At 37.4% G+C, this 15831-nt stretch overlaps 1 pseudogene; it reads left to right on the top strand.

Annotated features, from left to right (window-relative positions):
• Positions 1–15494, top strand: part of LOC114384118 — a 28755-nt pseudogene extending 13261 nt beyond the window's left edge.
• Positions 15495–15831: the final 337 nt, after the last annotated feature.

Genomic DNA, 15831 nt, shown 5'->3' with positions numbered 1-15831 from the left:
CCAAATTTACAGTTTTGCTTGTCCTCAAGCAAAAGAGAACAGCTCACTTGTCCTCAAGTGGTAAAACATGCAATGTTTATGTACCAAGGTGTATGCATCAAAATTTATTGATTGCATGATGAGAAAGACGAAGCAATGTGTATCTATCACTTGTTTTCACAGAATATGCATCTAGACAAATAAGAGAAAAAATGTGAACTATACAGTTAGATGAAGTTAATCATAAGACAGATATCAAGGAAAATAACTCAAACCATAGTCTCACGGCTACTATTTCACTCAAGCACAAGTGTTTAAGCTATTCATTGATAACAACTAATGGGAGGTCCAATCTTTGCATTTCATTTCATGCCATCAAGTCAGAAATGTATAAATAGAATCAAAAGGACTTTCTCAGGCTTGTAGTGAGGTTTAGCTACAAAAATTCATTGGTTTTTCTAGGATTCAAAGGCTTAGATTTTAAGAGAGCACAAGTCCTAAACTTATCCCAATGATCTTTTCTTGTATTATACAAGTAGTCTTCTCACTATTTTTCTTCTCTTACGTCGCTTTTGACCTTATTGAAACAACACACTTATTCTTTTCTTTTTCCCTTTTTTTTAACATACAACTTATTTGTTGTGTGTGCTGATGCTTAACCTTTTTCTTTTCATTTGAATTTTTTTCCCTCCCCCAAATTTAGAGTAAATTGTCTTGAACCATATGCTCTCCTAGAATCTAAGCAAGGTATCAGGAGATATTTATTTAAGTTCAGGGTTCAAATTTTTTACAAAATCATTCAGCTCAAAAAGGGAGCAAAGGATGCAATTAGCATTTAAGGTATGTTGTTTGGTCAAAAGAGCTTATGTATGTACAATCATGGCCTTCATCATGTTCCAAGTTATACATATCATTCTAGAATTCAGAGATTTATGCAAAGATCATTACTCATAATTAGTCTTTCACTCACAGAGTAAGGTCACACTCTCACCGGTTTTTGGTTCAAGCTTTTTCTTTCATAATCAGTCTGTCTATTGACTAACAATTCTATTGTGAGTTCACACTCTTGTTCTTTCTTTGTTCAACATGCATATTCGTTCCAATTCATGAAAAGAAACATAGATTTCATCTTAAGCATGCATTCAATTTCAAACAAGGCATACATCCATTTCCCAAAATACGTAACTATTTCACTGCCATACCGACAAAAGTTAAGTTAAACTGTTCCAGATGCTTCAGGATGAGCAACTACACTACTCATGCACAAAACTAATAAAAAGTAAATAATGTACTAAAACCATAATTATACTAATAGATCAAAAAGCACAAAAGATCAACAAGAGTTTAAAAGTCATGTGGTTGGTCCTGGGTGTCCTGTGTCTGAACCTTCTCCTCTTCTGACAAACGAAGTACATGAGTAGCTACAGGAGAGGTGTTCAGAGACAGGACTAGGGTGGTTTGATCCTCAGGCGTGGAAGGATCTGCTGCCTGCTGTGGAGAAGTGGTATCTGCCACTGGTGCTAGAGGCTCTGGAGTGGCTTCAAGAGACTTTTTAGAGGTGGCTGCAGCTTCATGGGTTATAACTACCCTCCTTTTCCTGATCAAGGGCTCAGGAGTGGAAGACTCTGATGACTCATCCTCTGGCTGATGGGATACCTGAGCGGCGGGATCTTCGTCTTCCCTGTGAAGAGGAGGTTGAGTCCCTGGCCAGGCTACCCATTCATTAAATTGCTCTACCGTCGGGATGGAGTCTGGAGGCGCTACCAGCTGTAGGCTTTGCAGTAAAATAATCTGCCCCTGATGTATGCTCTGAAGCATGGCCTCGAAACGTTGAAAATCTACAGGAGGTAGGGTAGAAGGAGCTGCTGTCATACGTGCTGGAGGAGGAGCTGCTGATGTAGCAGGAACCTCAGCTGGCCTTGCCCATGGTCTTCTGGCCCCCCTAATAATAATTGTTGGATCATCCGGGTTCTAACAGTTTTTCCTTATGTAGGCCAAATTAATGACCGGACTCAAACGTTCAAAGGCTAAGCTATCGGAAACGACTCCTTTGGACCTACATAAAGCTGTGATAAAAGTAGGGAACCCGAGTTTAGAGGAGTTAGACTGGGCCATTGAAGTGATCTGTCCAGAGATGAGATCTCCGACATTCATGTCCAGCTGAGTAACTAGGCCAAAGATTAACCTAGCTCTATCCATAGTCAAATCCGAGGTGTGGGAAGTCGGAGCTAGGTTAGAGTATGAGAGAACACTCCAGACCTGAGCAAGAGTGGTTAGATCTTTTTTGAGGATCTTCGCAGGGCGACCTTCAACATTAAAAATAAACCTTTGGTCGGGTATGCACAGAGCAGCCTCAATTTCCCTTATGCCAGTAGTCATCCTGCAGTATCTTGAGTAAGCGGGTAAAGATTCACCCTCAACAAGCACCACAAGTGTTTCTAAAAAGACATTGAGGCTGTCTGCTTCAATTCTTATCAAGTGGCCCTGTATTCTGACTTGTTTTGGTGAAAGTCCCTCAGGACTGTAGAGGTTGGCATAGAACTCCTTCACCAATGCTAGGTCAATGCTAGTGCCAGCTAAATTGGTGAGGCGCTTATGGAAGTTACGCCTATCTAATTCATCCATCTCTGTATGATATATTTCCACTTTCCTCTCAGCTAATATATGTCTTCCCAGGACATTATCAGTGTATTTGGTCCAAGCCTCAAAAGAGTGGAATCTTCTTATATCATATTGAGTGGTGGGCCTTGAACCGACACTCTTTCTTTTCCTGGAAGCCATCTGTAGAAAGAGGAACCAAAAAATTAATCAGGACACAGTTATTCAAATTTTAAAAACTGAAAAAGACACTGGCCGCTTAGCGAGACAAAATTCGCTTAGCGGGCTTCACAAAAAATGATATTGAGTTTAGCAACACAGGAATGCCGCTTAGCGGAAAATGCTAGGTTACAGTGTCTGCAAAGTTGGCTTAGCTGGCAAGGAGCCCGCTAAGCCTAAGGTTAGTCGCATGGATTTGCGCTTAGCCAAGAATAAGCTGCGCTTAGCGGCACTAAAATGAGCAAAAATTTCACTAAGTTATGCAGGCTTAGCGAACAGGGCCGCTCAGCTCAGTAGATGCCACAAGGAATATCGCTTGGCGCAAGAGATCCTGGCTTAGCGTGCGGCCAATCAATCAAAAATTTTACTAAGTTACCTGGGCTTAGCGAATCAGCCTCGCTTAGCCACAGGTACTGTACTAGGCGGATGAGTGTTCATCCTCAAGATATAAACTCGCTTAGTGCGGGTAGGCGTGCTCAGCAAGTTCTTCAAGAAAACGCCTATATTTAACGAATATTGATGAACTCGCTTAGCGCGGTAAGTGAGCTTAGCGAATTCATTTCATTTTCCAGAAAAAACGCAGAAACAGTGGCGCGTTTTGTCCCATATTTTGGGCCTCTACCTAGTGGATTAAACATGCACAACCCTCAATACAGTTTTCAGACACAAAATGAACCTAAAGTTTTCAATTTTAAACTATTCTTAAAACAGCAAAACCCTAAAAGTTTAAGCCTACTCCAGAGTTGTCTATCCTAAGGTTTGATAAAAATAACAAAGAGAAAGATCAAGGAACTTACTTGTGCTGTGATGATTGATGAGAACAAAAGGATGCAAGGAAAAAGAAACAAAACACATAGAGAGCAGTTTGAGGGAGAGAGGGAGTAGAAAGGGCGCAAATTTTTGGAAAGTGGGTGTAACTGACGTTGCACCCACTAAGAACGTTTTGTTCTTTTCGCTTAGCGGCGAGGTTCGCTGAGTGAGAAGGCGAGACGTTTGGTTTCTCAATTTTTCCCTCTTAGCGGCCCACGCTTAGCCAAATTCAAAATTAAATTTTTTTTTTTGAACACACAGAGTTTGGCTTAGCGCGACGGTGTTGTCGCTTAGCAGGATCTACAGATCAGGAAACCTGCAACTTCCGCTAAGCCAAGCTCTAATCCGCTTAGCTGAAATTATGCATTTTAAGTGCAGAAGAGCTAGTGCTGAGCGGTTAAAAGCATCGCTTAGCGCACATATTGCCGCAAGCAATCGAGCTCAGCGACCATGAATGGCGCTAAGTTGCATCAAATCCAGTTTAAACCGCAAGAATATCCGCTTAGCCAGGAGATTGAGCGCTAAGCTCCATGACCCTTAATTTCGGCTGCAATGAATTATGCTTGGCGACACTGGGTCTTGCTTATCCAAGGGAAGCCATCGCTCAGCGATCAGTTTGTCGCTTAGCTGAATTCAAATCAAATTGATTTTGGCTTAGCTACACCTTGGCTAGCTTAGTGGAATTAATCAGCCTCAGATGCCAAGGTTGTGCGCTAAGCGCTTGAAACTCGTGGCTTAGCGCATGAACGATTATGCGCTTAGCGAGAAGCAGGCAGTTAGCGAAAGGACTAATTTTCAAAAAGATTTTCTAAGTTTTAAACTTAGTCCTTTCCCAAGAAATTGAAACCCTTAATTTTACCATTCAAAGAGAGGCTGATATGCTCCAAAGTTCAGATTACACAGCAAGTTCCCAATGATCAAATGCATGAAAAACCAAAAAACACAAATTGGAACTGGGTTGCCTCCCAGGGAACGCTTCTTTAATGTCATTAGCTTGACACTTTTACCTCACTGGGTGATCAAATGAACAGTGTCCTGTGTCCTGATAAATTCCTTCCCATGATATAATTTTAACCTTTGGCAATTTTCAACCCATGTCCTTTCCGGATTCTGAGATTATGGGTCATACAAATCTATTGCACCATAAGATCAAACTTTCTTGATAACAAAGGGTCCAGACCATTTGGATTTCAACTTACCAGGAAACAACTTCAATCTTGAATTAAATAGTAGTACTTCTTGTCCCGGTTTGAATTCTCTCTTCAACAACTTCTTATCATGATACGTCTTCACCTTTTCTTTGTAAAGTCGCGAAGATTCATTATTTGTTAATCACATTTCTTGTAGTTCCAACAATTGGATCTTTCTCTGCTCTCTGGATGCCTTCTCATCAAAGTTCAAAAATTTTAGAGCCCAATATGCCTTGTGTTCCATCTCAACTAGTAAATGACATGATTTTCCATACATCAATTGAAACGGAGACAGCCCAATTGGAGTTTTGTATGCAGTTCTATAGGCCCACAGTGCGTCTTCCAATTTGGATGACCAGTCTTTTCTAGTTTATGCCACTATTTTTCTAGTATTTTCTTTAATTCTCGGTTAGAGACTTCGACTTGCCCATTTTTTTGTGGATGGTAGGGGCATGCCACTCTATGATTCACATGGTATTGTCCCAATACCTTTTGAAGTTGAGTATTGCAAAAGTGCGAACCACCATCACTGATCAAGATTCGAGGTACCCCAAATCGAGAAAATCACCACAGTTTTAGCATCATTCCTTGCAGTGGCCATAGCTTCCACCCATTTAGATACATCATCAACAACCACCAGAATATACTCATTCCCTGCCGATGAAGGAAAAGGGCCTATGAAATCAATACACCAACAATAAAAAACTTCAACTTCCATAATGTTTTGCAGTGGCATCTCATTTCTTCGAGAAATTCCCCCCATTCTTTGACATTGGTCACACTTTAAGACATGATGATGGGCGTCTTTGAAAATTGTTGGCAAAAAAAATCCTGATTGTAAGACCTTGGCTGCTGTTTTGCTTCCGCCATAATGCCCACCACACGGTGAATTGTGACAGTGCCACAATATGCCCTTGGCCTCCTCACTCGTCACACATCTCCAAAGGAGGTTATCTGCACCTATTTTGAACAAGTGGGGGTCATCCCAAACATAATGTCGAGCATCATAGAAGAACCTCATTCACCAATCTGGACAAGTGATCAACTACCACATTTTCAGATCATTTTTTGTCCTTGATGACCAAATCAAATTCTTGAAGCAGCAGTATCCATCTGATCAATCGTGGCTTAGAGTCAACTTTGCGTAGCAAATATTTGATTGCAGCATGATCAATGTAGATCACTATCTTTGATTCTACCAGATAAGACTGAAATTTCTCAAGTGCAAACACAATTTCCAGCAATTCCTTCTCAGTGGTAGAATAATTAATTTGCGCATCATTCAATACTTTGCTAGCATAGTAGATGGTATGAAATATTTTGCCTTTCCTCTGCCCGAGCACAGCACCTACTGCTTAGTCACTTGCATCACACATTAATTCAAATTCTTGTCCCCAGTCTGGTGATGTGATCACAAGAGCAGAAACCAATTTATCTTTGAGAGTGTTAAAGGCTTCTAGACATTCGCCATTAAATACAAACACACCCTCCTTGTTCAACAGGTTGCTGAGAGGTTTAGCAATTTTGGAGAGGTCTTTAATGAATCATCGATAAAACCCTGCATGACCCAAAAAACTGCGGATGCCTTTCACATTGACTAGAGGTGGAAGTTTATCGATAACATCTAATTTTTCTTTATCCACCTCAATTCCTTTTTTCGAAATCTTGTGTCCCAGCATGATGCCCTCTTGAACCATAAAATGACATTTCTCCCGGTTAAGTACCAGATTGGATTCTTCACACTGCTGTAACACCTTCTCTAGATTTGCTAAACAATTCTCAAAAGATGCACCAAAGACTGAAAAATCATCCATAAAGACTTCAATGCATTTCTCTACCATGTCAGCAAAGATAGCCATCATACATCTTTGGAAAGTAGCAGGGGCATTACATAAACTGAATGGCATGCGGCGATAAGCAAAAACACTGAAGGGACATGTGAAATCTGTCTTTTCTTGGTCTTGGGGATCTACTGCAATCTGATTATAACCCGAGTATCCATCCAAAAAACAGTAGAAAGATTGCCCTGCAAGTCTCTCGAGCATTTGATCCATGAAGGGAAGCGAGTAGTGATCTTTTCTTGTGGCTTCATTAAGCTTTCTATAATCAATGCACATTCGCCATCCTGTGATTGTTCTGGTAGGAATTAGTTCATTTCGATCATTCCTTACTACTGTCATTCCTCCTTTTTTGGAACAACTTGAACAAGATTGACCATGAGCTATCTGAAATTGGATAAATGAGGCCCGCCTCTAATAATTTGAGCACCTTTTTTCTTACCTCTTCTTTCATTATAGGATTCAACCTTCTCTAAGGCTGTTGCACCAACTTATAATTGGTTTCCAAATTGATTTTGTTCATACAATATGATGGGCTAATTCCCTTCAGATCTGAAATGTGCCAACCAATAGCCGTTTTACGATGTTTTAGAATCTGCACCAGTTGATCCTCTTCTTCCTTCTTCAAAGAGTTACTAATTATGACCAATTTAGTCTCATCATCTTCCAAGAATACATACTTTAGATGTGCTTGAAGGGTTTTTAATTCTGCTTTGGGCTTTTCTGGTTGTCTCATTTTCTCCGATTCTTCAAAAACCACATGATCAACGTAATTGTCTTTTGGATCATCACACTCTTCATTATCGACTAAGTTGTTTATCTCATCACCTAATTCTTTTTCCAAAGGAAATTGTTGTATCATGGTTGAAGCTGATAATACTATTTCTTGTTCCACCTCTTCCTCCTCAGAACAAGCATCACCTATATCTGAGTGTTTCATGGCCTCAAAGAGGTCAAAAGAGACTTTTTGATCCTCCACATTGAGTTCCAATCTACTTCTCTCTGTTCCTCCAACATAGCCAGCAGTGGCTAGACAGGAATATTCTGGAGTACTGGAGACTTTAGATGTTTTCTCTTCAGTGGTCATATGATGATGGATTGAGGTAACTTTAAAAATGCTTTCTTGATGCGTTTCAATCTCTGCACGCTTTTCCTCTTGTCTGGCAGCAGTGTTAGCCATGTCATCCACCAACTTAATAATATGAGTTGCAGTTCTTCTAAAGGCATGTTGCATTGACTCTACTGTATCTTTGAATTGCATTAGCATATCATCCAGATTAAGAACTCCTTTTGCTTTATCATGATAATCTGGTTGCCAGAATGACTCCCATTGATAGCCTGCAGAAGAATGGTTCCTTTGAAATTGAGTTCCATGCTGTTGCATTCCATAACAGGACCCTGTAAAGCTAGCTTGGTATGTCACGAAGTCTGCCAAAATACTCTCAAGATCAGGGGCTCTTTCCTCTTCATGGTATTCATACATGACCGGTTTCTATCTCCGGTCAAAGTTATTTATAGAATAAAAATAACAACTGTCTTTGTGCTGCTCTCCTATGGCTAAGTCATAGTTCATTAATGGGATTGAGATAATAATCTTCATGATATAACAGTGAAAGAGTTGCCTTAGTGAGGAGTAGCTAAATCACCTGTAGGAGAGTCTATACACATAGAATGCTAACAGAAAACGGTTATCCAGTTCAATAAGAGAAGACAAATATAAATTAAAGAACAAATATTCACAGAAACAATCAAAGAATAACAAATAAAGAATAGACACCTAAGAACGAGCTAACTTCCCAAATAAAAAGAATTTCCTCGGCAACGGTGCCAAAAACTTGTTCACAGTCGGCAAGTGTACCGGATCGCACAAGTATTATAAAACAGTAAGAACCGAGTATCGAACTCTTGGGGAACTTGTGTTATCTAGCAAGCTATTTCAGTAAATAGGTGTATGGTATGAAAAGATGATTGTGGTTATGAACAAGTATGTAAACTATCTATGCAAAAAGAAAGAAAATCACGCAAGAGAAATGTTGTGTAATAACAAGTAGAGAACGTGTTGGTCTTCCTAATAGGTTCCTGATGCTAAAACGGATGTTCTCTATCTAACAATGCCCATGTATTCCTATGTTGTCTCCTGGACTGCTAGACCCCAATTCCTCAGGTTAACCTAGCCTAATCTTGATCAAGCCTCGTCCGCAGATTCCTCTTGTAAGACTAAACTCAACCAGGACCGCATTAAGACACATATACACAACTAAGTTCTTGTACCCCGATTCCTCGTGACAATACAACAACTTAGCCCCGTACTATCAAGGACTTTAGAATCATACTAGTTTCCACTGTTGAATGACCCACCCTAACAAAGCATGCATCTACGTGATCAAGGTAAAGACATACTGGAATGAACAATAGATAGCACAGAGAACACACAAAACATCATTACATAGATAGAAATATATTTACATCAGGTACCTACAGGGAAGATCCAACAAAGGATTTAGCTTTCCATAGTCTGGAAACCTCCTTTACAACACAGAGAAGAACAAGATGAAAGATTGCAAAAATACAAGTGGTGAGGATGTCTCCTTCACCTCTAGGATCTCACAATCACTCACAAACTCATCTCAAGCTCTCAGAACGGCTTCCGCTTCAAGCTCTCGTCTCTGCAGATCTTCACACAGCAAAATCTCTCAGAACTCTTTGGAACTTGGACCTTTCTCTTTCTAGAACTTCCTAAACATGCAAAAGCTTCAAGCCAAGGCCAGACTCTTGTGCATGTAGAGGCTTCTCAAGAAGAAATGCCAAACTCCCTTCAAAAAATCTGATTTCAAGCTTAAATAGGTGGGTTGGTCCGTGCTCTCACGCTTAACGCAAATCTAAATCACTTAACGCGCATAAGTGGATTTTGGCTTAGCGCGCTTCTCTTGCTTAGCGGATGAGCTGAAGCGGTGCGCTTGATGACTTAGAGCGGTGCGCTCAGTGAACCTGATAGCTCATCTTCTTCTAGATTTTTCCTTGCGCATAGCTACTGAGTGTTGCACTTAGCGAATGCGCGCTAAGCCAGAAGATTGGCTTAGTGAGAAGGGGAAGACAACACTTTTGCCAATTTTCCTAATTAACCTGAAATTGAGAGAATTGATTATCAAACACACAAAACAAAATTATAAATTATCTATTACCTATATTTAACAGAAAGTACTTATAATATTATAAAACAATTATAAATTGTAGATGTTTGATACATTATACATAAGTTTTATACACAAAAGTTAGTCGTTTTCACCAACTAACAGTATTTAGTTGTGAGCTATGAACTGTGCAATCACACAATTGTAAGACCCTTTAAGGGCGATGAGTATTGTGATGGGATCCACTTTGGGAACCCGACGAGTTAAAATTATTTTGAAAACAATTGAGTAGTTGTGTGTATTGCATAGTTCATAGGTAAAATGTATATGATTCATGAGATGTGATAATGTGTTAAATTGAGATTATACCATTGTGATTGAGATCGAGTGTATGATAAATTGAGTATGTATGTGATTGAGATGTTTGCATTGAGATGTGTGCATTGAGTTATGAACTATGAATTATACAATCACACGACTATAAGACCCTTTAAGAGCGACAAGTTAATGCTAAGTCCCTTTAAGGGAAACGAGTTAGTGCTAAGACCCTTTAAGGGAGACGAGTTAATGCTAAAATCCTTAATGGACGATGAGTTAAAACTATTTTAAGAACAATTGAGGAGTCGTGTGTTTTGTACAGTTCATAGATAGAGTCTGTGTGCCAAAATATTTTCTGGGTTGGACCTGAATCAGAAGGGAGAGGCCCTAACGGACTCTTCGGAGTGTAGGCCTTGGGGGTCACTCGGTTTGAGTGCTCCTTTAAGCCTATGTTGATCCCATATGGTTGGAGCATTCTCTCAAAATACCATGACCCTGACTGGTCTCCCTATAATTTTACCTAGTGAGAGTGACCTGACTTGCTAGTGTGTGGTTTGTCTTGTCATACACTCTTAGGCGCTCGACGAGGTTTTTCATTAAAATGGTACCACATTGCATATAGGATTGAGTCTTAGTGTATATGTTGCATAATGCTTGTGTATTGATCGATATTGATTGACTTGGTGATATTGTGTGTTGATCCTTGAGTACATGAATGTTGTAAAAATGAATGAGACATGTTGTGTTATGATGTGATGTTGGGTGACAAAGTGGTGAAATGATGTGAGCTATGTTTAAGCAAGTTTTATTTTGTTTTTATGATATTTATACCTACATGTTGTCTCGTTACTCTTCATTAGTTAGGAATGTGATAACTCACTCCTTGTGTGTTATTTGTGTTTGGATCCTGTGATGATCTCGAATCTTGGGTTCGTGGGAGCAGATGAATAAGGTGGATGACTATGAAGAACCTGATGGTAGAGGACACGAGAACACAATGCTCTGATAGGATGTGACATTATGGTATAGGTTCTATATTAATTGTATGAAGTTTTAGACGACCTTATTTTGAGCCGAAGTAAATTTATTATTTATTTGGATAAGTTTTATTATGATGTTAGAAAGGTGAATGTGAGCCTTTTATCCTTTTGAAAGGCTTGTATTTAAATGTGTTTTAAAAACTTTTAATTAAGTTTGATTTCTTATTTCTTTTATTATTAGTACATATATGCAAGGGGTAGAGGGTGTCATAACTAGAGATCTTTCCGAAAACAGAGGATATTTGCAAGTTATTGTTTGAAAACTGAAAATAGGTTGTTTTGCAATTTTGTGACATAAGACCTATATTATTAGCTGTGGAGGCCTTTAAATTGCCAATTAGTGATTATTCTTAGTGCTATTTTTGTTGCTATGTTTTCATGGTATTCATGATAATTCCTATGCAAGGATAAAGATTGACAAAAAAGCAATAGCAAAATTGTATAAAAGATATAATAAGTTTGTTGTAACTTATTTGCATACAAAGGAAAGAATATCCCTTTGGATGGGATTCTACATAATGGCTGAGATGCATTGGTTTCTTGTGCATTTCATTGGGCATAGTACCCATTTGAGTTGTATTACTATGACATTCACTATTTCACAAAATTTGAACAAAGTTCAAATTGTAGAAGATTACTAATATTATATTATTGATATAAAATAGTATTTGTTTATGTTGACTTGTTGGCAAGTGCACCAAATTGTCACAAGTAGTAAAGTACTTGGAAGTCCGAGTGTCGAATCTATAGGGACTTTGTTTGTACTTGGACTAATGCAAATTCAATTTTTCAAGCAAGAGATAAGAAATTTAAAATAAAAGATAAAGAAAGATAACAGATAAGATAAATATTTAAAGATAAAATAGAAGATAAAGAAAAATATAAAAGAATTAAAGATAAAATTAAAAGATAAAGAAAAACATAGAAGATTAGAAAAGTGAAGGATAATAAAGATAAAAGATTTAGATAAAAAAAAAGAAGATAAATTCAAGATAAGATAGTGTTAGGAACTGACTTGCCTTGTCTGCCTAGGATGTATGAGTTTATGATTTTTTTCTTTATCAATTCAGGGGATTCTATCCTACCCACATCTATTCATTTACTTGCCCCTGATGCCTCACGATGACAAGCCTATTTTATCTATCTATCTCCCAAATGCCTTTGCAAAGACTCAATAGATAAAATGCATGAAGTTCTAATTCTAGATGTTTGCTTTGACGCATGGGCATAATGCAATCACTCTATGCCTAACAATGATTTTATTATGATATCTTTTCTTCTTGTTCAATTAGAAGTTATCATCTCCCGAGCGTCTAACCCCTAAAACTAATGCATGCATATCTTCTTTGAATCTTATTTAGAAGTTACCCTCTTCTGAGAATCTAACCCTTAACAGAATATAAAGATGAGTATGCAAGATAAAAACAGAAAAGAAAATAGGAAAGAAAAACCTGGTATTGCATTGATAAATAGTGAAGGGTACATCATACATCGCGTTGGCTTTTTAGGCCTGCCAGGCCCTAACTAAGGGTTTAGCCACTCATGACCACTGAGGGCTTTACAATGAGGAGGGGGTGAAAGAAAGAAAGGGAGTAAATGAAACCCCTAGGAGAGGGGGTTTTGTCGTGGTGTGTTGTTTCCCTTGGACGGGCTCTCTATTTATAGTTGTTGAAGTGAGTTTTGGGTCTTGTAGGAGCGCTTAGCGCAACACCCCCTCGCTCAGCGCGTGTAGATTGCATGCTTAACGCGCGTGTTGCAGGCTTAGCGCGTGCTTCTGTTGGATCGCAGGCTTTGTGCGCGTGTTGCAGGCTTAGCGCGTTCTATTTCAGTTATGCGCGCTTAGCGCCTGTTGCGCGCTCAGCGCACATGACAACTCTCGAGCTTAACGCCTTGCTTAGCGCCTGTGCTTCTTGGCCCGCTTAGCGCGTGACGCGCGCTAAGCGCACGTATTGAGTTGGGCTTACTTCAGATTTTCTTCGTTTCTTCAATTTTTCTGGCCTTTTTGCTTGTTACACCTCCAGTTTTTATATCTCCAGCCAAAATTCAACAAAACATCAATTATTTAATATTTAAGCGCAAATAACTACTAAATAATTATTTTTAAAGACAATTTTGCCTTATTTTCTATTATCAAAATACAATTATTTAGCAGTTATCAGTTTACAAAAGCTTACTAATAATTGATAACCAAAAGATGAGAAATAACTTAGAAATACAGTAAATATCCACGTAATAACCATCAAAATACCCATTGGTTGCTTGATATTATTGGATCACCAATGTCAATAGCTCTAAATATGGAATGACAAATATATAATTTCCATGGCCCAAAGAATGTTTTAAAGTATATTAGCAAACACTATTGAGCATTAACATCCACGTGAAAATGAAGATAATGTATAACAAAACAAATTTATGGTAAGAACTTACTTTCATGAATAAGCCTCCATTAGTAAAACATCTTATAATCTTCCGTCTATAATAGCCTTGAACATTATTGTTTCTCATGAATGATGATTATTTTCAAATGAATGATAATTGCGATCTTTAGCTTAACTAAAAACATGTGGTTAAGAAATATGTTTAATTTTTTTAAAATACAACACCCAGTTCGTCTCCCAAGCCACACCCACGTCAATCAAAACAATTATTTGAAATTAGAAGTAGCTTCTAATAAGATTTTATATAATAATGAAATATTAAAGTATTTGAAAAGAAAAAAAAACAAAACAAAACAACTGAGAAATAAAACACAGATAATAGAATCCAAAAATCAGTGATCATTTCACTTAAAAAAGTTAAACCATATGTATCAACATTTGGATAAGAATAAGATAATACTTATAATCCTTTGTATATAATAATCTTGAACATGATTGTTTCCCGTGATAATTCTTTTCTCATGAATGATAATTGTGATCTTTACCTTAACTAAAAAACATGTGGTTAAGAAATATGTTTAATTTTTTTGAAATACAACACTAGTTTGTCTCCCAAGCCGCACCCCAATTAAAACAATTATTTGAATTTAAAAATAACTTCTATTAAGATTTCATACAACAAGGAAATAATAAAGTATTTGAAACGAAAAAAAAAACTTAAAAATAAAGCACAAATAATAGAATCCAAAAATCATAGATCATTCCACTAAAAAAAGTTAAACCAAAACGTAACTCAACTCAATCCAACCTGTAAATAGAAAATGTAAACTAAGCACTAAGCACATCACATTTTCAAGATAGTATATTGTTATCTTAATGTAATACATTGTTTGGGAGTTTATTTTAGGATAATATATTTTTTATGAATGATACTAAGATTATATATTTATCATTTTTTTGTTTATTATATGAATAAAAAATGTATTATGAATATTGATATTTTAAAATATTGACATTTCAACAATTAATGTAATATATTATTTTGGAGTTTATTTTAAAATAATATATTATTTTATGAATTATACTATAATTATATATTCATCTATTTTTTTGTTTATTATATGAATAACACAATGTATTATGAACAATAAAAACTATTAATTTGGAAATATAGAAGAATAATATTTAAGATGGTAAAATAAAAAAAAAATATATAAAGTGTAACTAACTTCTCCTGTGGTCTTACTCTCTTGAAACTCATTCATCTTCAAAAACTTAACCTAGCCTTCAATGACTTTTTCCTTTCTCCAATGCCTTCCGGGTTTGAAGATCTTGTGTCTCTACCTCATCTAAATCTATGTGCCGTGGAATCTTTTGGTGTCATTCCTTCCAAAATCTCTCACCTCTCAAAATTAGTCTAGCTTGATCTCATTGAGAATTGAAGCAGCAACCCTGGAAAATGTCGTTGTAAATGCAACTGATATAAGGGAGCTCACTCTTGATTCCCTAGATACGTCTTCCATCGAACTGAGCACTCTGTCTTTGTTAGTTTAATTTCTCATCCTCTTTGGTCTCTCTTAGTCTTCGAGATACAATATTGCAAGGGAAGTTAGCAAATAACATACTCTGTTCACCCAATCTTCAAAAGCTTGATCTGTCTATTAATTATTATCTAGAAGGTGAACTTCCAGAGTTCAATCGGAGGACTCCTCATAGATACCTGGATCTATCTTTCACTGGTTTTTCAGGAAAACTTCCCAATTCCATTAACCATTTGAAGTCTCTTAACTATTTGGATTTTCATTCAGCTGACTACAAAGGACCTATTCCTCTGTTTTTATCTTATCTCACTTGGACCTTTGTTGGAACAATTTCGGCGGTGAGATTCCATCATCACTTTCAAATCCTCAACATCTCGCTTTCATTGTTTTTTCTCATAATAGCTTCACTGGAGCCATTGCTAAATGTTTTGGGAACATCGCACAAGTAAAATCGTTAGGGGCTCGGTTCAAATAACTTAGGTGATGAGATTCCATCATTTCTTTTCAACCCTCAGCATCTTACTTAGATCTTTCATATAATAATTTTGGTGGTGAGATCGCCGATTTGTTTGACAGGCTTAGCAAATAGAAAGTTTTGATCTTTCTAGAAACAACCTACTAGGCCAATTGTCATCATCATTGTCTGGGCTAACTCAGCTTAGTTATTTAATTTGTTCATACAATTAGTTGGCCCAAACGCCAGACAAAATTAGTGGACTTTCTAATTTAATTTATATTGATTTGTCCGGTAACTCCCTGAATGGAACAATTCCCTAAGAGTATGTT

This window comes from Glycine soja, chromosome 14 (genome assembly GCF_004193775.1).
Source record: "Glycine soja cultivar W05 chromosome 14, ASM419377v2, whole genome shotgun sequence".
In the NCBI taxonomy this organism is placed as follows: Eukaryota; Viridiplantae; Streptophyta; class Magnoliopsida; order Fabales; family Fabaceae; genus Glycine; species Glycine soja.
The sequence above is the reverse complement of the archived record's forward strand: the minus strand, read 5'-3'. Positions and strand labels throughout refer to the sequence as shown.